This window comes from Chanodichthys erythropterus, chromosome 1, assembly GCF_024489055.1.
Source record: "Chanodichthys erythropterus isolate Z2021 chromosome 1, ASM2448905v1, whole genome shotgun sequence".
Lineage (NCBI taxonomy): Eukaryota > Metazoa > Chordata > Actinopteri > Cypriniformes > Xenocyprididae > Chanodichthys > Chanodichthys erythropterus.
Genome location: NC_090221.1, coordinates 20,604,317 through 20,629,123, shown reverse-complemented (window position 1 = coordinate 20,629,123; position 24,807 = coordinate 20,604,317).

Below are 24,807 nucleotides of genomic sequence, written 5' to 3'. Positions count from 1 at the left end.
AACTATGGCTCTGTCTATTAAAGGCCGCTCCATTTGAAAGCAAGTGATGCCGATTTAGCGGTAATCAGGGAACCAGCTTTACTGACGAAATGCACGTGACAATCGCATGCGATATATCGCCCAGCCCTAGTTATTTTTATAGTAATAATAATGATTTTATAATGTGAACCATTGATTAATTCTCTAGCCATCTAGTGGCTGAAGTTAAAAATTCATGTTATTTTAATTTTAATTTAATTATTTTTTTTTTGTTTTCTAGTAGATGGCAGTAGGCCTAATCGTCCACTAAATCCAGGCACATTTTTCATGTCTGTCACTATGAATGACATTTAGAAATGTAGATCTTTATTAAAGTGGATTTAACATAAAATGTTGCTATTTTATATAAATGTATACTTAAATGATTACAAATTGAAGCAAATAAATAACACAAAATACCATAGATCCTAAAAAATTGCACAACTTTACAGTAAAATATTATGTTACAAAATCACATTTTACTGTCTGGTTAAGCTAGTTGGACAGAAAAATGTATATTTTTGGCCAATGTGTAATAGCATAGCAAGCAACATAACATAAGTGATAGGCCCTATATTTTATTATTTGCCTGCTATTATTACGATACGAGTAAGCTGCATACATGCCTTTATCTTTTGCATGTTTTCCCCTCTTCCTTTTTATTTATTTACATTACTTAAATTGGCCTCCGGTGGCTTATACCTTTTGCCTTACCATAATTTAGCGTTGATTTAGAACTTGTTCCGCTGTCCCTACAGACGTCACCTCATCCCTTCTTCTCGTATACTTTTGAGTGAGTTGTCTTCTCTTAGCGCACACTCCGAGTCCCTCCCGACCAGGTTAATTTACCCACCGAGTGACATGATATCATTGACGTTGTGTGCAAAAGAGTGGTAAAAACCAGATCGCGCGTTCGTTTGTTTGTTTTTTCTTGCGCGGGTGCCCTGTGCTGCCCCGGGCCGTCCAGGCCTAAATCCGTCACTGAATGTTTTTTAGAAAAAAGTTAGGCTACTCAGCTTAGTACATTTGGCCACGTCCACAGTTTCGTCTCACACATGTACTTCCTTTTCAGAGAATTTGAAGAATGTTTGGGAAAATGATTTAGGTCATAGAATTGATAATGCAGATTGGTCTGCTGTATGTAACAAGCTGTACTTTGTGTACTTCATTGGGGGTTCATGAACTTATTTATAAATGTATTAATAGAATCTATCTCACACCATTGCTCTGTTTTAATTGTAAAAAGCGTAAGGGAAGATTTCTCCACTGCTTTTGGTATTGAGATAAAATCATCCCTTTTTGGACCAAAATAATTTCTTACAATAGCTCCTTAAAGCTGCAGTCTGGAAGTTTTGCCTCTTTGTCGCCATTTCTGTTTGTAACCTGCAATTGCAGTGATAAGTGCAATTATTATCGTTATGTGCATTGTGAATCGGCACAACTCCTTGTGGATGAATCTAATGTTTGGTGTCAGTCACCACATCAGTGTGGATACTGTACTTCGGAAACAGATTCTACCTCGTGGAAGTATGACCAAAATAAGAATTTTCTAAATGTCATCTGAACAAGTAACATGTCTGCCACTTTTGTTCTGACTAACTGAGGGAAAAAGCATTAGGCCTAAAATAAATTGCGCTGCCAATGGAGATTAAATCTAACGATCGCTTAGCTCGCATCATGCCAAACCGTGCAAATTATTATTACTGTTATACTTTGTTCTCAAATTGTTAATGTTAACAACATCAGCACTGTGTATTTAGTATGTATTAGCATTACCTGTAGATTTCAATTTCTGTAGCCACTCCACAGTCCAACGTCTTTTGCTTTTGACTACGGGTAAATATCAAGTTGTCACTGATGATTGTCATTTGGATCTATCTGTATTACAATCCGCCATCAAAATGATAAGTTTAATTATTTCAGCTGCTGTGAGAAAAGTCTATAAATGATCCACTACAAGCAGCATCCTCACATGATATAGCTACTAGATAGGACTCTTTCCTTTCTGTTTACAGACGTGACGTAATGACACAAAGACGAACGGCTGCATGCTCGAATTTCCAGCGGAAACCCGCCAGTACCTCTTTTATTATAAAACATTATTACAAGCTTACCGTTGTGAATCGAGCTAAGGTAAGGAGATAGTTTTGAACACTGGCTGGTTATGTACTTGCTCAAAAAGTCAAAGGACTAGTAATGATGCTGAAAATTCAGCTTCGCATGACAGAAATTAATTACATTTTATAATTAAGATCCCCTGTGGTGAAAATCAAGTTTTTAATGTTGTTTATATGTCTATGTAGTGTTTTTAATATGCTTTAAGACAAACCATGTGCAAATTCATAAGTCAGCACCATTGCTGAGTATTTTATGTTTGAAACTGCAGTAAACCAAAAACCTGCGGTTTGAAATCGTGGGTGTTTGTGACGTCACAGACTACCTTGTAACCAATCACAGCAACTTGCCGGCAGGCTTTGGCATATCATTAACTATGACTGCTCTGAAGTCTCGAGAGAAGCCATGTCTTACTTGGCAAAATCACGGTGACCGCTAGGGCACAGCGGCTCGCGCCAAAGTAAAATGACAACCGACTTGAAGTAAAGCCAATAAAGTTCACGTTTTTGTCCTTTGAAATACTTTAATACTATAAAACATAGCTAAAACAATATTGCTCTGAGCGCGTGAGTGTGACCGTGATTCATGTGCATATTCAGTCAGTGTGGAATCACACGTTGAGTTCTGAAAGAGCTATTCAGTCCATTATAAATTCTGATTTTGGCCACCTTTGGATTGGATCAAACCATAGATATTAGCCTACCTGATAAGTTCAAGTAAATACGCTGGAAATCCGTGCTCATTCAAGGATGTGCATTTATTTCATGTAGCCACAACACAAACAACAAATTGCCTCGTCGTCACTGCAGCAACAGTAGACTCTCCGAGCTGGCGTGAGTGAGTGGAGGCGGGGCTAATTTGCATATTCATTGATCGGTGTATATTAAATGAGGCAAGGTTGTAGAGTCACATTCAAGCTATTGTAAGGCATGAAGAATTTTTAAAAATATGTCATTTTGGTGATCAAAGATGAGTTTTAAGGGATAAAATAATTGACTACAGGGGGACTTTAAAATAGAAAATCAATTATTTTAAATTGTAATAATATCACAATATTACTGCTTTTATTGTATTTTACATCAAATAAATGCAGCCTCGGTGAGCATAAGATACTTCCTTCAAAAACATTAAAAAATTGCATATGCAGATTTTCAGTTTTGTAGTTGTTCACTTTTTTTTTCAAAATAATCTTTATTTTAATTGATTATATGATTTGACTGATTGAAGTTTTATCACAAATTAACATAAAACCTATGGTTCAACATCATATAAGCACATATGAGTGGTCCTTCTGTGCTATATTTGCAGTCTTCTGGTGCCTTATGCTAGCTTTGTGTAAGGAACAGACAGAAATTTGTGTCAGCTTCTTTTGTGTTCCCCAGACGAAAGTCAGTCATATAAAGGTTTGGAATGACATGAAGTGATCTTTCATTAACGGGTGAACTGTTCATTCACCCAAACTAAACTTAAAACTAAAGCATATCTGAAGAAAGCCTAGATTATGGAACCAGCAAATAGTTGCTTGTACAAGAGTCTGCCCACCCTCTTGCTGCATGGCACCTATTATGTCCTTTTAACACATTTCCTGTTTCTTTCAGAGAGCTTTAGAAAGTACTCAGAAGTCATTGTGTCACCAGGAGGCCCTTTGTGGCTCCACAGGAAATGAGTTATAATGTTAAATGTTCTCCGTCATTGAAGAGCCTGCCGTAGACGGCTCTCGCTGGGCTGGTGAATAAACTGCAGAGGCTTTAATTGATTCCCCTGACTGTCAATAACAACAGAACGTTTTCAATGGAGACACAATTTGGCAGATGAAAGGGAGGCTGGGATGGACAGAAGGGATTTCTCTGTGGTGGTGATGTGTATTTGGTCTTCGAACTACAGGATTCATCTCTTTTCTTCCTCCGAGTCGGCTTAGTCCGAGGGTTAGGCAGACTGTCACCTAGCACAATGGTTAATTGAAATGCTCTTCTGTGAGTGAGATTGGAGAGTGATCACTGGAGTTTCTGAATCATCTATCTTACAACTCTGAGCAATTTATTGGCAAGACTTACTCATAGTGTGCTTACCAAAAGAAACCATAATATGCCCATTTATGGCTTCAGGAACATCCAGAGTCTTATGTAGACTTTTTGGTTACTTTTGTACTGCTGTATGATATAGTTAATGTCACAATATAACAACCACTTATTTTAATCTTCCCTAAAAAAAAAAAAAGAAAGAAAGAAAGAAATACACTGAATTTTGTTTAAAATACATTTATTTAATGATAAGTATACTAAAAATAGATTGACATTTCTATGTACTAACTAGTTATTTCATGCTTTCATCAAGCACACAAACTTTCTTCAAGCACAGCACACTACAAATTAATTTGTAAAGTAGTATAGCTTTTACAAATGCAATTAAGGAAAGGATGAATTTATATCTTAATGTTTAAGAAAGTACACTGACTAGGTTCTTAATTCCATTTACAGCATGTTTGAAACTTGTTAAAAGTGATTATCACATTGATGTTCTCTGAGCACAAAAAAGAAAAATACTTTAAATATCACCTACAGACGCGCACACCCCCCCAAATGTATATATAATATGTATACCCACCCACTGTATCTTTAATATAAGATAACTGGAAGAAAAAAAAAAAAGCTTTGAAAGAGGACCCTGTTGGAAAAAAACAGTATATGCTGGAAAGGTATGTTTTGAAGCATAGCAGCTGGTTTGAGCTGGATTAAGCTGGTCAAGTGCTGGTCCTAAGCAACAAACTCCAGCTCAGAACCAGCTTATAACCAGCTCAGGACCAATTAAGGACCAGCATAAACCAGCTTCCATGCTTCAAAACGTATCTAACCAGTATATAGCTGTTTTTTCAGGGGATGCCCACTTCATAATCCCAGTGAGAGGTCCATGCTCAGCCCAACAACAACTAGTCTCGGTAAGGGATGAATGAGGAGACTCATCTTATGATCCCGTAGATGTATGAAAGGGATAATAATGTTTTTTCTATGGGGATTGTTTGCATGTTGTCATATCATTAAAGGGATAGTTCACCCAAAAATGAAAATTATCCCATGATTTACTCACCCTCAAGCCATCCTAGGTGTATATGTCTATCTTCTTTCAGATGAACACAATCGCAGATATATTTAAAAATATCCTTAGTCCTCCAAGGTTTATAATGGCTGTGAATTCATTTTGAAGCCAAAAATAATGCATGCATCCATAAAAAAAGTAATTTATATGACTCCAGGGGGTTAATAAAGGCCTTCTGAAGCGAAGCAATGCATTTTTGAAAGACAAATACACATATTTACAACTATATAAATTCAAATAACTAGTTTCCGGCAGACGACCGTACGCAGAATGCGCAAGTCAACTTGTGCCAAACGAGTAATCCTCTGATTATATTATAAACCTTGGAGGACTAAGGATTTTTTAAAATATATCTCTGATTGTGTTCGTCTGAAAGAAGATAGTCATACAGTATACACCTAGAATGACTTGAGGGTGAATCATGGGATAATTTTCATTTTTGGGTGAACTATCCCTTTAAACAAAGTCGAGGTACAATTTCTCACCTAAGACTATGGCACAAGAGACAATATCACATTCTGAATATTGATATTTGTTTGTTCCTTCACCCCTTAAAAGTGTCTAAAGTATTGTAATAATGTGATTTTAACATAGGCCTAAATATACAGTATGTTTGTTCATTGATGGGGGCAGTGTTTGTATATGTTTGATTAAGTCAATGTCTTCTCACCTGGAATTCACCAACAATCGGATTTGTACTAGAGTGCACACTATTGGTATCTGTGTTGAGGATTTATTTCTCAGAAGGAAACCTTTAGAGTCCAGAAACACATTGCAGCTAAAGACACAAGTCTCACCATGTATTTCAAATCTGGGAATGATGAAATAATTTTTAAGATGATGCTATGTAATTTTTTTAGATGAGACTTTTTGTGCAAACAAAAGAAAATGTGAGGTATGAACTAAAACATCTAGTTTGTTTCTGCTAACAGGTGCTGTAAGGGCATAATTTGCAAACACAACTTTTGCCTACAGCGCAAATGTAACAATGAGCAATTTGCTAATAAGACGATTTAATGTGTTAAATATTTAAGTACTACTTCATTAATTTATTTGTGTTGAATCCTCTGTTGACCTGTAATGATTAAATATAGCCTGACTTCGTCATACTCATATTCTAGGCAGAATGTGAGTCTGATCCTGCTCCATTGCACTTGAATTATGGGGCGTGTCTTAACCGAACCAGTAAAAAAAAAAACTGCACTAAATTGGATAGACCTACAACCAATCAGAGCAACGCAGTAAGTGACGTATGTTGAACTTGTACTTAAACTTTTGCCGAATCCCGTTGGAAGGACGGCAAACACATCTTTCCCATCGACAAATGCCTTGATTGCGGTTCTTTGTTCGTCTTTTAAAATTAATGCGCTGTCGATTTCTTTTATAACAGACGTGATAGCGGAATATAAACATCTTACTTCTCCAGCTGCAGTCATCGTTGGTGAAAACCAATTCAACCCAAGCACTCTTTGATGACGTGGGTGGTTACGTAACTGCAGATAGCCTGTCCATCATCGATTAAAGCCCGCCCTGGCAATTTGATTGGCTCGGCCTTCTGGGAGCCGAGCATAATTACTCCACAATGGATCGAGTCCAGACCGAACTTCCCATCCAAAAAATGTTGTGGGCGGGGTTCGGGCTGGCACCCAGGCTAGATTAAATATATGATACAATGAACTGTATTTGAGTTCTACTGGTTGAGTATAAAAATAGTATAGATAAAAGTTATAGTTATATTAATAGTATAGAAAAAAAAAATCATAATCATGAAGTTGTTACAGATCCCTTGTTTCCCTGGACTCCATTTCCCAGAATCCTCCTGTTCTCCACACCTGCACTCACTTCCCTCGTCAGCTCCTCATCGTCACTCATCACCTGCACCTGGACTCTATTGTCAGCACTCCCCATATATTGCACTCACTCCCTTCACTCCTCGTGCGTTCTCTGTTTATGTTAGAGTTTGTATGGTGTTCTCTGCCTTCGTTTACATTAAAGTATTGTATGTTTGTGGAAATCCGTGATCTGCCTCCTCTTTCCACCAGCAACCGTAACAGAAGAACGGACCATAAACGACCGGATTTTCCACCAAAAAAAAAAAAAAATGGAGACTTCCACCAGCTCCCTGGCTCCTGTTCCTCCAACGCCTCTCACTCATCTGACAACCGGCGATCGCCTCATCGGGCTCCTACAGGTGGGTCGTTCGCTGGAGAGGTATGTGGAGGAGTTCGTGGAGCTTGCTTTCTTGTCTGACTGGCCTGATGCTCAGTTGATCTCCTTGTTTTTGGATGGATTGGATGACGACACTATCCGTTTTGATGAACCTGTTTTTTGTTTCTCCTTAAGCGATACTATCAATTTAATTTTGTGGTTGAATGGCTCCAAATTCTTAGTAGAAGAGGTTCAGGATCAGTGTTGTCGTCCGGTCCATCCAGAAACACGGTTGGCCGGGCCAGTCAGTCAACCTCCGGCTTCCTCCGCATACCCCTCCAGCGAACTCCCTGCCTGCCCCAGGCTGGACCCATATTCCGCTACTGGGCCCAGTAAGCGGAGGAGGAGGAAGAAAGCGGCCCCAGTATCTCCAGAGCCCGCTCCAGTGTCTCCAGAGCCCGCTCCAGTATCTCCAGAGCCCGCTCCAGTGTCTCCAGAGCCCGCTCCAGTGTCTCCAGAGCCCGCTCCAGTGTCTCCAGAGCCCGCTCCAGTATCTCCAGAGCCCGCTCCAGTATCTCCAGAGCCCGCTCCAGTATCTCCAGAGCCCGCTCCAGTATCTCCAGAGCCCGCTCCAGTATCTCCAGAGCCCGCTCCAGTGTCTCCAGAGCCCGCTCCAGTGTCTCCAGAGCCCGCTCCAGTATCTCCAGAGCCCGCTCCAGTATCTCCAGAGCCCGCTCCAGTATCTCCAGAGCCCGCTCCAGTCCCCACAGAGCCAGCTCCAGTGCCTGTGGGGATTTTAATTGTATATGAGGGGATGGATAGTACCCATCTTCCAGCCTCACACAAGCCGCCCAGTCATGCGGCCTGGCTTATAGACTTTTGGGCCGAGCCAAGTTCTCCAGTCTCCGCCGCCGAGCAAAGTTCTCCAGTCTCCGCCGCCGAGCAAAGTTCTCCAGTCTCCGCCGCCGAGCAAAGTTCTCCAGTCTCCGCCGCCGAGCAAAGTTCTCCAGTCTCCGCCGCCGAGCCAAGTTCTCCAGTCTCCGCCGCCGAGCCAAGTTCTCCAGTCTCCGCCGCCGAGCCAGCAGCGCCAGTCTCCGCCGCCGAGCCAGCAGCGCCAGTCTCCGCCGCCGAGCCAGCAGCGCCAGTCTCCGCCGCCGAGCCAGCAGCGCCAGTCTCCGCCGCCGAGCCAGCAGCGCCAGTCTCCGCCGCCGAGCCAGCAGCGCCAGTCTCCGCCGCCGAGCCAGCAGCGCCAGTCTCCGCCGCCGAGCCAGCAGCGCCAGTCTCCGCCGCCGAGCCAGCAGCGCCAGTCTCCGCCGCCGAGCCAGCAGCGCCAGTCTCCGCCGCCGAGCCAGCTGCTCCTATGAACTGTGTTTTTGAACCCTCCAGCCCAAAGACTGTTTTCCCTCCCTGCCTCCCTCTCCCACCTCCATCCAGTTATGTTTGCACTGAACCTTCACCTCAAGCCCCCTCGCCCAGATCTCCACCTCGGACCTCTGGGCGATTACCTACACCCCGGCTCCAACCTCCCTCTGCTCCACCGTTACCCATCAGTCCACCAGCGTCACCAGTATCCATCCTGCCTCCACTCACACCTTGTGCACTCGTCAGCCTGCCCTTCCCTCTGGACTACACTCCTCCGTCTCCGCTCCGTCACTCCGTCCCTCAGTTTCAGTTGGCCTCCTCACTCCCCCCGGTGTTCTTTTTGTTGGCTGTCCTACTGCTTCTACTGCGGCCTTCTGGAGTCCCGGCTGCGCTTCGGTCGGCAGAGCCTTCGGTTCCGCCATCACCCGCCAGTCCTTCAGCGCCGCCTGGGCTCAACGCCTCGAAGGCTTCGGCTCCTGACCCGCCATGGCTGCCCGCTGCACCTGACCCGCCATGGCTGCCCGCTGCACCTGACCCGCCATGTATGCCCGCTGCATGTCTGCCCGCTGCACCTGACCCGCCATGGCTGCCCGCTGCACCTGACCCGCCATGGCTGCCTTCGGCTCCTGACCCGCCATGGCTGCCCGCTGCACCTGACCCGCCATGGCTGCCTTTGGCTCCTGACCCGCCATGGCTTTTGAGCCCGCCCTGGAGACCTCCACTCCAGTCTACTCATCCCCCTGCTCCGGTTTGAGGTCTCCAGGGCGCCCGCCCCCCTCCCGGTTGTTACATCTACGGCGCGAGGACGCGCCTACCGGGAGGGGGAGGTACTGTTACAGATCCCTTGTTTCCCTGGACTCCATTTCCCAGAATCCTCCTGTTCTCCACACCTGCACTCACTTCCCTCGTCAGCTCCTCATCGTCACTCATCACCTGCACCTGGACTCTATTGTCAGCACTCCCCATATATTGCACTCACTCCCTTCACTCCTCGTGCGTTCTCTGTTTATGTTAGAGTTTGTATGGTGTTCTCTGCCTTCGTTTACATTAAAGTATTGTATGTTTGTGGAAATCCGTGATCTGCCTCCTCTTTCCACCAGCAACCGTAACAGAAGTAAGTTTTATAATTATTACCTTTACCTTTTCAATATTTTAATCATACTTTGAATATCAGGGGCCCTATAATACACTAGGCGGCAGCGCAAGTGTGTTTGCTAGTTTGCGTCCGGCGCCGTTCGCGTTTTCCCGTTCAGCGCCACGTCCTTAAATTAGTAAATGCATTTGTGCCAGTTAGTGCGCCCATGGGCATGCTGGTCTAAAAAAGAGGTGTGTTCAGGCGCATTGCCAGCGCATTGCTATTTTAAGGAGCTGAAAATAGACTGCGCCATAGACCAACTCAAACCTGGTCTAAAGTCTAAAGTCAATGGCGCAATATTTTTTTGTTAGAGCGCGTTGGTAGAAACTGCGCCTCTGGGCGCATTGACTTTGCTTATTACACACAGGGATGCGCATCACACAAACATGCCAAATATTAAAAACAAAAGGATTACATTGTAAAACAATATTATTGTGTAGGCTACATAAATATAAAAATACAACTTTGTTTAACTTCTAACTAAACGTTTAACTTCGCGCACGAGCATATCGTTTTCTTCGCTTGAAAAGCGTTCAGCTTTTCCGCCAACAAATTCCGCCATGTAAATAGCAATCCGCCATGGCGCGAGCGCATCTCGCTCTTAAAGGGAATGGGAGATGACACTCTGATTGGTTTGTTGAACGTTACGCCCATTACTCATTAAGAGAATAGGGACAACCCATTTCAAAAATGCGCCCCAGCGCACGAACCGTTTTTTTTGTCGTTAAAATAGCAAAAGTAGATTTGGACACGCCCTGAGTGCACCTGCGCTTTACACTTTGCGTTTAGATCGTTAAAATAGGGCCCCAGGTATTATTTCTGTATCGCTTTTCACAATTTTGCAAGGTTGCAAAGCAGCTTTACATACATATAAAGTAGTTACATGAGAGGCAATTGTACGATATTGCACCAGTATCAGCACAGAGGCTGTTCACTATTGGTATTATTCAGCTTGTCTCTGCGTGTTTTCAGCATTTGTTCCAGTGAATGGCAATGGCGGAGGAGGAAGCCATTTATAATTTTCAATATAGTACTCTTGTTGTGTCATGGAATGTAGTTTTAAGAGTATTTAAGAATTGGGTAACACTTTATTTTAGGGTCTTTTAACTAGTTGCTTATTAGCATGCATATTACTAGAATATTGGCTATTTTTACATTCGTAATCCTCCCCAATACCTAAACTTAACATCTACCTTACTAACTATTAATAAGCATTAGTAGTTTATTGAGGGAAAAGTCGTAGTTTATATGTGATCCCTATAATAAAGTGTTACCAAGAATTGTTACATCATTTGTATTTTTCAAATTCTTGGTGTGTCGTTTTATCGCTTTTGCTTAGATATTGCATCATATGTTAAAGGTGAAATGGTGAAAGACTCCTTGTACAAGTGCTGTTCTCCCATGAGCAACACTCTTCATTTTGAGATGTCTGCTAAGCGGTTTTGCCATGTGTCCATGTGGCCTATCCAAGCTGCGGTGTGAAAAATGTCTGTGACATTTGCCCCCAACTGAGGCCCTGCTAAGATGATCACAATTTATTTATTTAATTATCATCTGTGCAACAATAGCAGGCGGGTGTGCCTGCCAAGATAGGACACATCCAGTGTCTTCACCAAAGTGCCAAGTTTACACTCATTACTTTGTGCATAGGGAGTGCGCTTACAGAGTAACTTGGGTCATCTTGAGTCCGCTCTTCAGCATAATTTTCGATGTGGTCTCAGATTTTCAGACCCCACTGTACTTTTACCTTTATCTTGGGGGGGGGGGGACTTACAAAAAATCTTGGAAAAGGGACTATTTTGAGATTTTATCTTTGTATAAACTGATGCCGTTCCACATGACCAAGCAAGTGTAGCTTGTACTTTAGTCGACACTCTGTTTTAAGATTAATTTAACCCCAGTGAAAAGCCAAGAACCTCTTATGTATTAATCAACTGAGGTCCTTGCTATTCATTAAAATGCCCATGTACATGTTGATGGAATCCCATTTTGGGGTTGGTAATGCATATGGTACACGGTGTTAGGACAGAGAGAGTGAGAGAAAGAGCAAAAAAGAGAGGTGACCTGAACCCAAAGAGGATGAATCTGAGCCCCTGAGGAGTAAACATCCTGTAAAAGCAGCGCAGCCTAGATCTGATGTTATGGGAAGCGGAGTGGAGCATGTTCTTTCTTAACAGGGCAAGGTACACTGCCAGGGGATGTGAACCTGTAATTCCTTTTCCCTGTTGCTCAAGTCAACACTGTGCGTACAGACATCTTCTCAAAGATACAGGAGCCTGGAAAGATAGGTCACTATATTCAGAGTAGCTTTCCACAAGAATATTTTTCATAATTCCTGCAGCAATGTTTTCTCTTGCCAAGTCCAGACGTTTATCTATGTGAGTCATGCAAATTTTGCCCAGAAGAACTCGTTAACTTGTTTATAAGCTGCTAGAGGTTAAGTGTGTAATGTTTTCAGTGTTCCAATATTTTCTTTTTGCTAACGTTAATATGCAGAACTGTAAGTGAGCCATTTGTGGGTTGATTTCCCTGAAACGTGTAAACACTGACTGTGTGGCATTATTAAAACATCGATCTGTTTGTTTGAGCATCTTCGTCAGCCGAAAATAGCGAAACTGACTCACCCAATGGAATGGGTTTGTTCTTCCAGAGTTTGCATTTTTCAAATTAGTGTAAAAACACCATTATGCTGCAAAAAGAGGGTATTTTATTGACGGTCACTCAAGTGTAGCATTAGAAATACTTGCAAGCAACATATAATTTTTTTTTTTTTTTTTTTTTTTTTAGATGTTTTGACAGTTGTTGTTTTTTTTTTGTTTTTTTTATAAGTGTGACATGGAAATATATGGCATCATTCTGTTAAATGCTGTTAAATACTGTTAAAAGATGAATTGTTTTCTCCAGATATTATTGACTTGTAAATGGCACATTTCACCTTTAAGCATACATTGCATTTGAGGTAATTTATTTCTCACACAATATACTGTTTTAAAAAGTGAAACGGTTAGTTCCTGTCCTTGATTCTGATCAATTGCTGTGTTTTATTCACGATAAAACTCGGCTATGACTGGTTCACCGACCGGTTCTGTGTATCACTACACAACACACTTAGCAACCACTCTTAGCAACGTAAACTGTATGTTCTCAGCTGATGTTGTTCATTGAAGCTTACTGTATTATGTAGAAGAGTATTGTGAGAAAGAGATCGAGTGAGCGAATTTATTACCTACATTCAGATTTAGCATTTTCCTTTAGGTCAGTCCTATGCTCATAATAAAAAATTGTTTATACGTCCGATGTATTATCCTGTCCTTTTAACAGTTAAGGGGTTTTCCCATGACTGACAGCGCTAGCCGCCATCTAATGGCATAATAATGTAACTTCTGTTGCTGTTCACGGTCAGGGACTAATTTTTTCCAGCGGAAGGAAGGCTTTTAGTGAAAGTTTACTTCATGAAAGTTGCATTGATACATATTTTTGGCTTTAATATTTGCATTGTGTGGTAACCGTTTTATAAAAGCAATAAGGTACTCGAGGCTAGTGCTGTATCGTGAATAAGTCACGGCTGAAGGGGTTGCAGGCACTCCACTTTGCGTCATGCCTAACAACGCCCTTCAGCCATGACTTATTCACAATACAGCACAGCCTCTTGTACCTTTTTGCTTACTTGGATTAGAGATTGGAGTGCATATTTCGGTTATTGTTTAAAAAGGCAGTTCACTGCAGGTGGATTGTTCTCTGTTCCTCTGTTTGATATGTCTTCATAGATCATTTTAAGCAACCTGCTGATTGAAAAATGATTTTCACTTACCTAGTTTTAGGTTCTTTTTCGGATTTGCAGAACATCTGTTCTTTTCAAGAAAGAAAATCACTCAGCAGTGGAGTACAGAAACACAATGGCAGTCATATAAGATGAAAGGCTGGTGTTCAGAATGATTTTATATTGAACAGTAGTGTTCATACCTAAGACCAGAGGCTTAGGTAGCAAGTAGGCTACATGAAGATGTTTGGTCGATGCAGTATGCGCTTCCATAATACATATAACAAACATTCTTGAGTTTATGTAATGGTAAAAACCCTAAGTTGTCTTTTAATTTCATGTGCTGTTTGAAGCAACTATCTTGATCAGGAAGATTAATTTCAAACTTTTTCTCATACAGTAGTTGTCATTGTCTGTTTTAGTGTGCGTATTGTGAAAAGTGCATAATCACAATGTGAATTGCACATTCAGACTAGCTAAAGGGATAGTTCACCCAAAAATGAAAATTATTCCATGATTTATTGAACCTCAAGCCATCCTATGTGTTTATGACAATTTTCTTTTAGACGAACACGGTCAGAGATATCCTTAGTCCTCCAAGATTAATAATGGTTGTGAATGGGGGGCCACATTTTGAATTGATAAATGATGCATCTATCCATAAAAAAAGTAATCTATATTACTCCAGGGGGTTAGTAAAGGCCTTCTGAAGTGAAGCGATATTTTTTTGAATTACCCCCCTCCCCCCCTAGTTTTTGGATGAACTGTCCCTTTAATTTTACTTGTGCATTCACATCATTTTGTGCAGATGTAAATTGTAATATTATGTTTATGTTGTGTCTGATTAATTAACCGCATAGCAGAGTGCTTCATCTTGGGGTGTTGTTTCATATTTTCATCAAGCTGCAGTCCATAACTTTTTTTGGTTAAAAGTTATCCAAAATCAATTTTTGAGCAAGTACATAACCGACCATCTCCTTATCTTAGCTCGATTCACAACGGTAAGCTTGTAAAAATGGTTTATGATAAGAGCGACATAGTGGATTTCCGCGGGAAAGAGCATGCAGCAGTTCGTCTGTGTGTCATTGCGTCACGTCTGTAAACAGAAATTAAGGAGTCCAGGCTAGTCTGCTTTATCACGTGAGGATGAAGCTGGTAGCAGATCATTTATAGCCTGTTCTCACAGCAGCTGAAATAATGAAACTTATCATTTTGATGGCGGATTGTAATCCAGAAAGGTCCAAATGACAATCATCAGTGACAACTGGAGATTAACCTGTAGCCAAGTGGAGTGGATACAGAAATTGAAATCTACAGGTAATGCTAATATAGACTAAATACACATAGTCAGGCAATGCTGATGTTGTTAACATTAACAATTTGAGAACAATATAACAGTAATAATTAGGGGTGTAACAGTTCACAAAATTCACGGTTCGGTTCGATACGATACACTGGTGTCACGGTTCGGTTCGGTAAGTTTTATCACAACTATGCAGTGTTTTCAGCCACATAACGTTCTTTAACGTTCATTCTTTTAAGATTTCAGACATTTATATACGCATAAGCACCATTAAAACAATATATTTAGAGTTTATAAAATGCACACTGATGTCAGACATCAGTGGAAGGAGCAATAACAATCCATTCATGTACAATTTGCAGATATTTATTCATATCAGACACACATAATGGGCCTAAGTAACTATAAAGTTTACTCTATTATTCTTCCAGTTCACCAGCCACTTACTTGCATATATTTCGGGAGAAAATGATGAATTCACCTGCTGTAAATCCGACTGACAGGACTCTGTGAACTGCAGCGCAAACTAAGATGGCGGCGCCTATCTCGCGTTATAGATCAAGATAAAGATAATTTATAAAGGCTTTTAAACGACAAAACACACTCACTTACACATATTTGAGGATCGGAATATCAGATAGTTGATAACATGGTAAGCAAGTTTGTGAATATTTTAAATAAACAAGGAAAAACAAAATAATAGCGATCCTTCTGGCATACAGTGTTATTGTTGCTGCGCTCAGCGCTAGTGACACGCAAGACGCGTCGCTATGGAAACATTAAAGGCAAACGTTCTAAAATAATGGTTGCATTAAAAAAAACTCACTCTGGGGGGAGATTAGAATATTTTAAACTCACGCTCGAAAGAGATCAAACAAAAACAGCTCCTTATAAAAAAACTGAAAATGTTATATAGCTTACATGGAATCCAAAGTGCACCCAAACACCAGACCTGTTGGTTATTTGGACGATCTTCTATTTCTGGTTTGTTAAACCTTTACAGTCTATGACACACTATACACTATGCACTTATACACTACTTGTTACACATTCTCTATATCAGTAAGCACTGTTTCTGAACACATCACAATATTCCTCATTTATATAGTTCTCACCTAAGGCATACACAAAAAGTGGGACTAGTTGAATTGCTTTAGTAGTGTGTTGAAAATCACAGTTATGGTTAAGGAGCATGGCATTTCCAAAACATGCTCAAAGCGACTGACCAATCGCAATACATTTTTCCAGCTGACCAATCAAAGCACATTCGCTTTTCAGAAGGAGGAGCTTCACAGAGACAGGAACTAAACAGGGGGACCTCAGAGTGTTATGTATGAAGGAACCCGCAATGAATCAATCATCAAATAAAGCAAAATGACAAAAAAAGTGAAGTAGTCTTCAGTTTGTTACAGCAGCATGTCAGATAAAATATGTTGTGGAGAAAGTTGCTGACTTAATGAACCACATGTGTATGGCCAGATGTGCACGGCAATCATGTTAACGAGATTAAAAAATGAATGGCTTTCTGTTGTTTATATAAATCAACTGTAATAATATTAAATACGTCACGTGACATCATTAACAGCAGTCCTATATTGTTGAACTACCGTGGTTCAAATGACAGAAGTGTGAAACAGTTGTGACTGGTTAGTTTCTACAACGATGCAACGTACAATGGAGATTAAGCAGTGAGCCATGCTGTTTTATGGAAAACGCACCTCAGACCAGTACTGACAGACTGTGAAGAAAGGTGCTGCAACAATGTAAAATATGTGAAAAATAATGTTTTTAAACATTCAAGCATGAAACCTATTTAGTAAACCCCAAAAGCAAAATCAAGAATTTGTAAAAATGCATAATAGGTCCACTTTAAAATCATTTATTTATCATTATTTTTTCAATATGTCTTGTAGATGACATTTAAAAAAAAATGCGGTCACACCATCTATGCTTAAAATGTATTGCATGTCTATATGAGGTTGCGTGGTAGGTGTTAAGTGTCGGTAGAAATATTTTTAAAATTCATAAAAAATAAATAAAATGAAACTGTTTACTGCAAACTTCACCTGATTCTTGTTATAAACGTTATCATGTTGTTTTACTGTGTTTTATTCTTTAATAATTATATGTCAAAGTCATAGACTTCCTTGCTTTTTCTACAAACTCCACCTGATTCTTGTTCTGGATCTCCCCAAGTACCACTGTGGTGATTTTCATGTTGTTGTTTTTTTGTTTTATTCTTTAATAATTATATGTAAGTAGTGTTCCCTTTCAGTCGGTCACGTTCGACGTACGTCAGTAGTGACCGACGAATTGGGATATCGCTTAGAGAGCCCTATCATCTTCGTGTAAACTAAAACAAGCCAATGGAATTGGCGTGCGATATTTGCATAATGCGCACCGCCCCCGACAGGTGTATATAAATAGGAAGCAGATGCAATCGCACTCTGTCTTTCGCTTCGGAGCCATTCACTGGTGTCCTATTTAGAAGACTCCTTTCTTCGTGTGTTTTTCTTACTAAAACACTGCCTCAGAAGAGGATCTGCAGCGAGCTTTGGTGCTGGTGAAGAGGGCACGTGCAGCGAGGTCGCGAGTGTCTGAGGAGCCGAGCTATAAGCTCTAAACTGCTGTTTTCACAGCAACACAAAAAAGAGTGTGTGTGAGGCAGCGATTTGGGCCGGTTCCTCGGTGTGTCAGGGAGTGGTGTACCTGACACATCGCGTCGCTCCCTGGGTGCTTCAGCACGAGTGAGTTGACTTCCCCTTCTAAAAGAGCTTTACAGACGAACCCTGACAGTATGTCATTTCGTCTGTGCGTTACTGGGTGCGGTCGTTCCCTGGTCCCTGCTGATGGGCACAATCGCTGCATCTCGTGTTTGGGCGTTCAGCACGCTGAAGCAGCGTTTGTGGATGGTTCATGTTCCCATTGCGGGAACATGACCATCGCGGTGCTGAGGTCGAGGCTCTCCTTCCTGAAGTCTCAGGAAGCGGGAGTCCCCTCTCCTATGCCGCGTACGACCGTTTTTTCCGGCCCCGGGAACCGGAATGACGGTACGGCGCTGTATAGGGAGGGCGACCTGAGGATAACGGTCAGGGCTCCCCCGTCGAGCGGAAACGCTCCGCGGGCCCCTGCCCCCTCATCAGCACCGCAACCCATCCTGCCAGGTGTGCTGAATCCTCCTCGCCCTTCCTCCGTACCCTCTTGGGATTTGACCCTGGTTCTCACAGCTCTCCGGGGTCATCCCTTCGAACCTTTGCAATCAGTCGACCTGAAACTAATGTCTCTTAAGACGGTTCTTCTGGTTGCATTGGCTTCCCTGAAGAGGGTAGGGGATCTGCATGCATTTTCGGTCGACGAAACGTGCCTAGAATTCGGGCCCGGTGCTTCTCACGTCATCCTGAGACCCCGGCCTGGATACGTGCCCAAGGTTCCTACCACTCCCTTCAGAGATCAGGTAGTGAACCTGCAAGCGCTGCCCTCGGAGGAGGCAGACCCAGCCCTAGCTTTGCTCTGTCCCGTCCGCGCTCTGCGCGTTTACGTGGACAGAACGCGAAGCTTTAGGACCTCAGATCAGCTCTTCATCTGTTACGGAGGCCAGCAGAAGGGAAAGGCTGTCTCCAAGCAGAGGATGGCCCACTGGATAGTGGATGCCATCGCCTTGGCGTACGAATCCCAGGGCGTGCCTTGCCCGCTCGGGTTGAGAGCCCACTCCACCAGAGGGGTGGCCTCTTCCTGGGCGCTGGCTCATGGCGCCTCGCTGACAGATATCTGTAGAGCTGCGGGCTGGGCGACACCTAACACGTTCGCTAGGTTTTATAGCCTACGTGTAGAGCCGGTATCCTCGCGTGTACTCGCATCCACTAGTCGGTAGACGTGTTGTACCCACTCTAAGTGTCGGCTTGCAATGACATTCCCGCCTCTGGCCGGATACGTGCATACTTTCACTCCAGTCGCGTTCCCCGCTTGGCGAACCCTGTCGAGTTCCTCCGCCTCCCCCTTCGGCTCGGACATTGCGGAGTGTCTGATGCCAGGCCTACATCCGTCGCTGACGCTGTCTGTTGGCTGGGGCCCATATGTCGTGACCCCTCTACGTGAGCGGTCCCATATGTGTATTTTCCACGGTTTAAAACTCCCTACGGGCCGAGTCCGTGTCTTTCCCTTAGCAGAGCCAGCTCTGCTGTCACCTGTCAGATGAGTCTCCCCCTAACCAGGTGGAGCCATCCCAGGGACTCCATATGCGTACTGCCCCCCGGGCCAGTCCATATGTGTATTCCCACGTAAACTCCTCCCCCATTGGGTAGGTAGTGGTCTCCGCAGCGTCCCTTCGGGTTCGCTTTCCCAGTGTGTCTAGTTTACTTAGTGGGTAGTGGTAGACAGCAGTAGACTCTCTCGGTGTAAGCTCGCCCCTTCACCGCCAGCCGGTGCTATGGGCGGCTGAGCTTGCGCTGGGCACTGGAAGGGGTTTCGTAACTGTGGCGCTTTAGTTGGGATCCCAATTCGTCGGTCACTACTGACGTACGTCGAACGTGACCGACTGAAAGGGAACGTCTCGGTTACGTATGTAACCCTCGTTCCCTGAAGGAGGGAACGGAGACGTACGTCCCGTCGCCACAGTTTCTGTACCCTCGCTGTAGTGCGGACACCAGTTGTCTCCTCAGCGAAAAACAGAGTGCGATTGCATCTGCTTCCTATTTATATACACCTGTCGGGGGCGGTGCGCATTATGCAAATATCGCACGCCAATTCCATTGGCTTGTTTTAGTTTACACGAAGATGATAGGGCTCTCTAAGCGATATCCCAATTCGTCGGTCACTACTGACGTACGTCTCCGTTCCCTCCTTCAGGGAACGAGGGTTACATACGTAACCGAGACGATAGTCTGTTCGAAGTTTACTTAAGTGGAAGAATGTGACTAATAAACTTAGGCCTACTAGCACTATGCATTATATTTTTAAACAGTAGATCATCTTAATATCAAGACCTTAAATTTTCTCTGGACTCAATGATAAATACATGTCTGACCGTTGGAACGAACCCAAAAAATAAAAAATAAATTAAAAATCTAGAAAATCAAATTCATGACGATTTATGGTGATTTTATTTCCGTTAGACCTTTGCCTACATTGACGCTGATGCATTAAAGAGGAGGGGCTCCCCTGTTCCAAGATGGCGGCTCTATTGATGCATTCGTTCCAATGAACTGCCGTAGCCAAGGCGACATCTAGTGTATATATCTATGAACAAACCGAAAGAGAATTATTATAATCAAATTTATGATATTACATTATTTAAAACTCAAAACAGTATCACTTCAAACTCTATATTATCACATTAATCTATTTTTCTTTGTTGCTTCTTTATTTTCTCATATGTAAATAACAAAAAGCAGTCCTGTCCACTGATAGCAATGAGGGGTCTGTCGTACCACTTAGTCCTTCAGTCACTCACAAACCTGCACACCATGGTGAACATCAGGAGGAGGGAAAGTGGGGCAGGGGGTGTCCGTTAGTGGCCTTTGTCATCTCTGAGATTGTGGAACATTCCTGCTGCCTCTAGTATTAATATAGGACAACTGTTCTCGGCTTTGTTGATCTTCTTCTGTTTGTGGGTTTCAGGTTGTGAATCACGATCAATGGCCAAAAGAGGCAAAGAGACAAGATGGTGGGTGTCAGTCGGGTAATTTTGTTTACCTAGGAAGTTGAGTGTATCTTGCTGAGATGATTACGGGGTTATGATTGTTGTTATCAAATCAGTCATTGTACTCAACATGCTGTCGCTTTCAATTATCACCGTTTGTGTCTCCAAATCCAAACCGAGCTGCAGCGGCCCCCTGAGAGTCGTACTACTTTTAAAAGAAAATCCATACGAATCACAGTCTTTCTGTGTCTTCATGTTACCAGCTGAGACAGCCATTGTTCCTTTGTCTAGCAGGTTAGTATGGGTTGTCCTTGTAAAGTGATGTGGTCTTTTCCGGGGGTCCTTCGTGTACCCCAATCAGGGGCATGTAGGATTAGAGTTCAAGGACTGCTGTGGCATTTCAGCTGGCTTTTTCTTGTGGTCCCCAGTCTAAAAGAACACAGCTGATGCACCCACAATGTTTTCGTAAATGTCCTCTGTTCTGATTTTACCGCAGGGGGTAGAAATCAGTACCGCATTGTAATGTTGGTTCTGTTAGCTCATATTTCACATCACATTATGACTCGTTCTTCGGCATGCAAATGGTTCTAGTGCTAATGAAGCCATCTTTGACATGACTGATTCTGCTGTCAATGAGCGTGGGTGTCGCAACGCTTATATAAATGGCACGAATCAATGCAGTTGTTCTGATCAATGATTTCTGAGTATGTAAATGATGAGTTCATAACTCTTCAGGCTGGGTGCACATGACAAATATTGGTGAAATTAATTAAGCGTAACAAGCTACGTTGCCCACCGAGATTGCGTTCAATATACATTTTTCCTGTCTTGTGTTTTGTTCTCAGCTAAATTAACAAACTTCTTTCTTGGCTCGTAATTTTTTCTTGAAACATCCTGTTTTTTTTTTGTTTTTTTTAAAGGGAACTTTTTTTAATAATGCAATGCAATGCTGTTAAATAAAATTGATATCCTGGGGTGTGCAGAAAACTTGTTACACTTTGAAAATGAGGGGAAAATTTCAATGCTGTGGATCCAATTAAATATGAGCAACCAAGTGGCTGCCGTCCCATAGTCTGGTATATCATTAAAGAGCTTCAATCCCGAAACCTAGCTGACAGAATGGACAAGACGGAGACAAAACTGTCAGGCTTCCTACTTTGCAGATCCTCAAATGCCATGTCACGCCAGCTTGTTATGTGGAACATAACTGTTCATGCAACATTCTGCAACATCCCACTAAAGTTGCATGTGATTGCAGTTTAGGTAACTAGTGTGTGACAACACTTGTTGGTGCTCAAATCTGGCCTGTGTGGGTGTGCAGCAACTGTAGACTCTGTGAAACAACTAGGGCTGTCAATTTAACATGTTAATTTAGAACAATTATTTATGAAAAATTAGCCCATTAACAAACTAATGCATTTAATCATGCCCTCTCTGAACTTTAAAGGGGACATATCATGAAATCGGACTTTTTCCATGTTTCCATGCTTATTATAATATTACCGCCCCTTAAAGGAACACTCCACTTTTTTTTTGAAAATAGGCTCATTTTCCAACTCCCCTAGAGTTAAACAGTTGAGTTTTACCGTTTTCGAATCCATTCAGCCGATCTCCGGTTCTGGCGGTACCACTTTTAGCATAGCTTCTCATAGTTCATTGAATCTGATTAGACCGTTAGCATCGCGCTTAAAAATGACCAAAGAGTTTTGATATTTTTCCTATTTAAAACTTGACTCTTCTGTAGTTAAATCGTGTACTAAGACTGACAGAAAATGAAAAGTTGTGATTTTCTAGGCTGATATGGCTAGGAACTATACTCTCATACCGGCGTAATAATCAAGGAACTTTGCTGCCGTTCCATGGCTGCAGCAGGCACAATGATATTACGCAGCGTCTCTCACAAACGTCTCCATGGTTGCAAGGCACGTTCCCTGTGCAAGCAGGGGCTCACGGGCGCTGCGTAATATCATTGCACTGCTGCAGCCAGGGTACAGCAGCAAAGTTCCTTGATTATTACGCCTGAATGAGAGTATTTAACTACAGAAGAGTCAAGTTTTAAATAGGAAAAATATCAAAACTCTTTGGTCATTTTTATCAGATTCAATGAACTATGCTAAGCTATGCTAAAAGTGGTACCGCCAGAACCGGAGATTGGCTGAATGGATTCGAACGGTAAAACTCAACTGTTTAACTCTAGGGGAGTTGGAAAATGAGCCTATTTTCAAAAAAAGTGGAGTGTTCCTTTAAAGGATTAGTTAGTTCGAATGAAAATTAGCACAAGCTTTACTCACCCTCAAGCCATCCTAGGTGTATGTGACTTTCTTCTTTCTGATGAACGCAATCAGAGATATTTTAATAAATATCCTGAAGCATCCGAGCTTTATAATGGCAGTGAGCGGGATCAACGAGTATGAAGCTGAAGAAAGTGCTTCCATTCACATCCATCCATCATAAACATGTACTCCACAAGGCTCCGGGGGGATAATAAAGGCCTTCTGAAGCAAAGCGATGCGTTTTTGTAAAAAATCCGTATTTAACAAGTTATGTTTAACAAGTTATCTAGCTTCCGCCAGAACTTCCATATACAAGTTACGAAGAAAGTGTAAACTGGCGTTGGGTTAGTTAAGTTTTTCTGTAAGTTGAATAGGGAAGATGTAGGATGTTGCGGAAGCTTTTTGAAGTGCAAGAGTTTTCCACTTTCTTCATATGCAGAATACAGAAGGCAGACTGGCGGAAGTTAAATATGGATATGGATATGGATATATAATATAAAATTTTTTTACACAAACGCATTGCTTCGCTTCAGAAGGCCTTTATTAACCCACCCAAAGCCGTGTGGAGTTCACGTTTATGATGGATGGATGTGAATGGAAGCACTTTCTTCAGCTCATACTCGTTGATCCCATTCACTGCCATTATAAAGCTTGGATGCGTCAGGATATTTATTAACATATCTCAGATTGTGTTAATCAGAAAGAAGAAAGTCATATACACCTAGGATGGCTTAAGGGTGAGTAAAGCTTAGGTAATTTTCATTTGAAAGCGAACTAATCCTTTTATCCTTGTGAAAACAAAATGATGCCGCCAAATGTCCACCATGTCCCCTATTATGGATTTTTGAAAATTACCTTTCATGTAGTGTATAACATCCTGCAAAGTTTTAAATCTGAAAGTTCACCGTATATAAAGTTACTGTCTCTCAAAAGTAAGAGTTGATTCTGAGTCAAATAAACGAGTCGTTTGTAAAACGAATCCCAAGTCGTTTCGTTGTGACGTCACAACTAAACATTAGCATATTACCCGCCCACTTATTGCGCACGCAGACGCCAGAGAAAATTAATTTTTTCAACAAAACCACAGCAGTACAATCTTTTGTTGTGCTCCGTCATTTTACTGACAAGTGCTTCTCAAACATCAGGGAGTTTAATGCAGGATTTATAACATGCTTGGTCTTAAAATATGGATCAGTGCCCAGTTTATTTGGACCAGCTTGCTCCTCTGAATCTCAACCTGTAAGTATGATTAATAATTGATATTTTCTAGCAATTGTTCAAAATTCGTAGTTTTGTATGTTATGTTGTGTAACATACAGTCTGTATGTCTCTTAATGGCTATCTCATGTTCCCTTTCAGTCGGTCACGTTCGACGTACGTCAGTAGTGACCGACGAATTGGGATATCGCTTAGAGAGCCCTATCATCTTCGTGTAAACTAAAACAAGCCAATGGAATTGGCGTGCGATATTTGCATAATGCGCACCGCCCCCGACAGGTGTATATAAATAGGAAGCAGATGCAATCGCACTCTGTCTTTCGCTTCGGAGCCATTCACTGGTGTCCTGTTTTAGAAGACTCCTTTCTTCGTTTGTTTTATTCTAAAACATTGCCTCAGAAGAGGATTTACAGCGAGCTTTCAGTGCTGGTGAAAGGGCACGTTCAGCGAGGTCGCGAGTCTCCGAGGAGCTGAGCTATAAGCTCGAAAACTGCTGTTTTCACAGCAACACAAAGAGTGTGTGCGTGTGTAGCGATTTGGGCCGGTTCCTCGGTGTGTCAGGGAGTGGTGTACCTGACACATCGCGTCGCTCCCTGGGTGCTTCAGCACGAGTGAGTTGACTTCCCCTTCTAAAAGAGCTTTACAGACGAACCCTGACAGTATGTCATTTCGTCTGTGCGTTAATGGGTGCGGTCGTTCCCTGGTCCCTGCTGATGGGCACAATCGTTGCATCTCGTGTTTGGG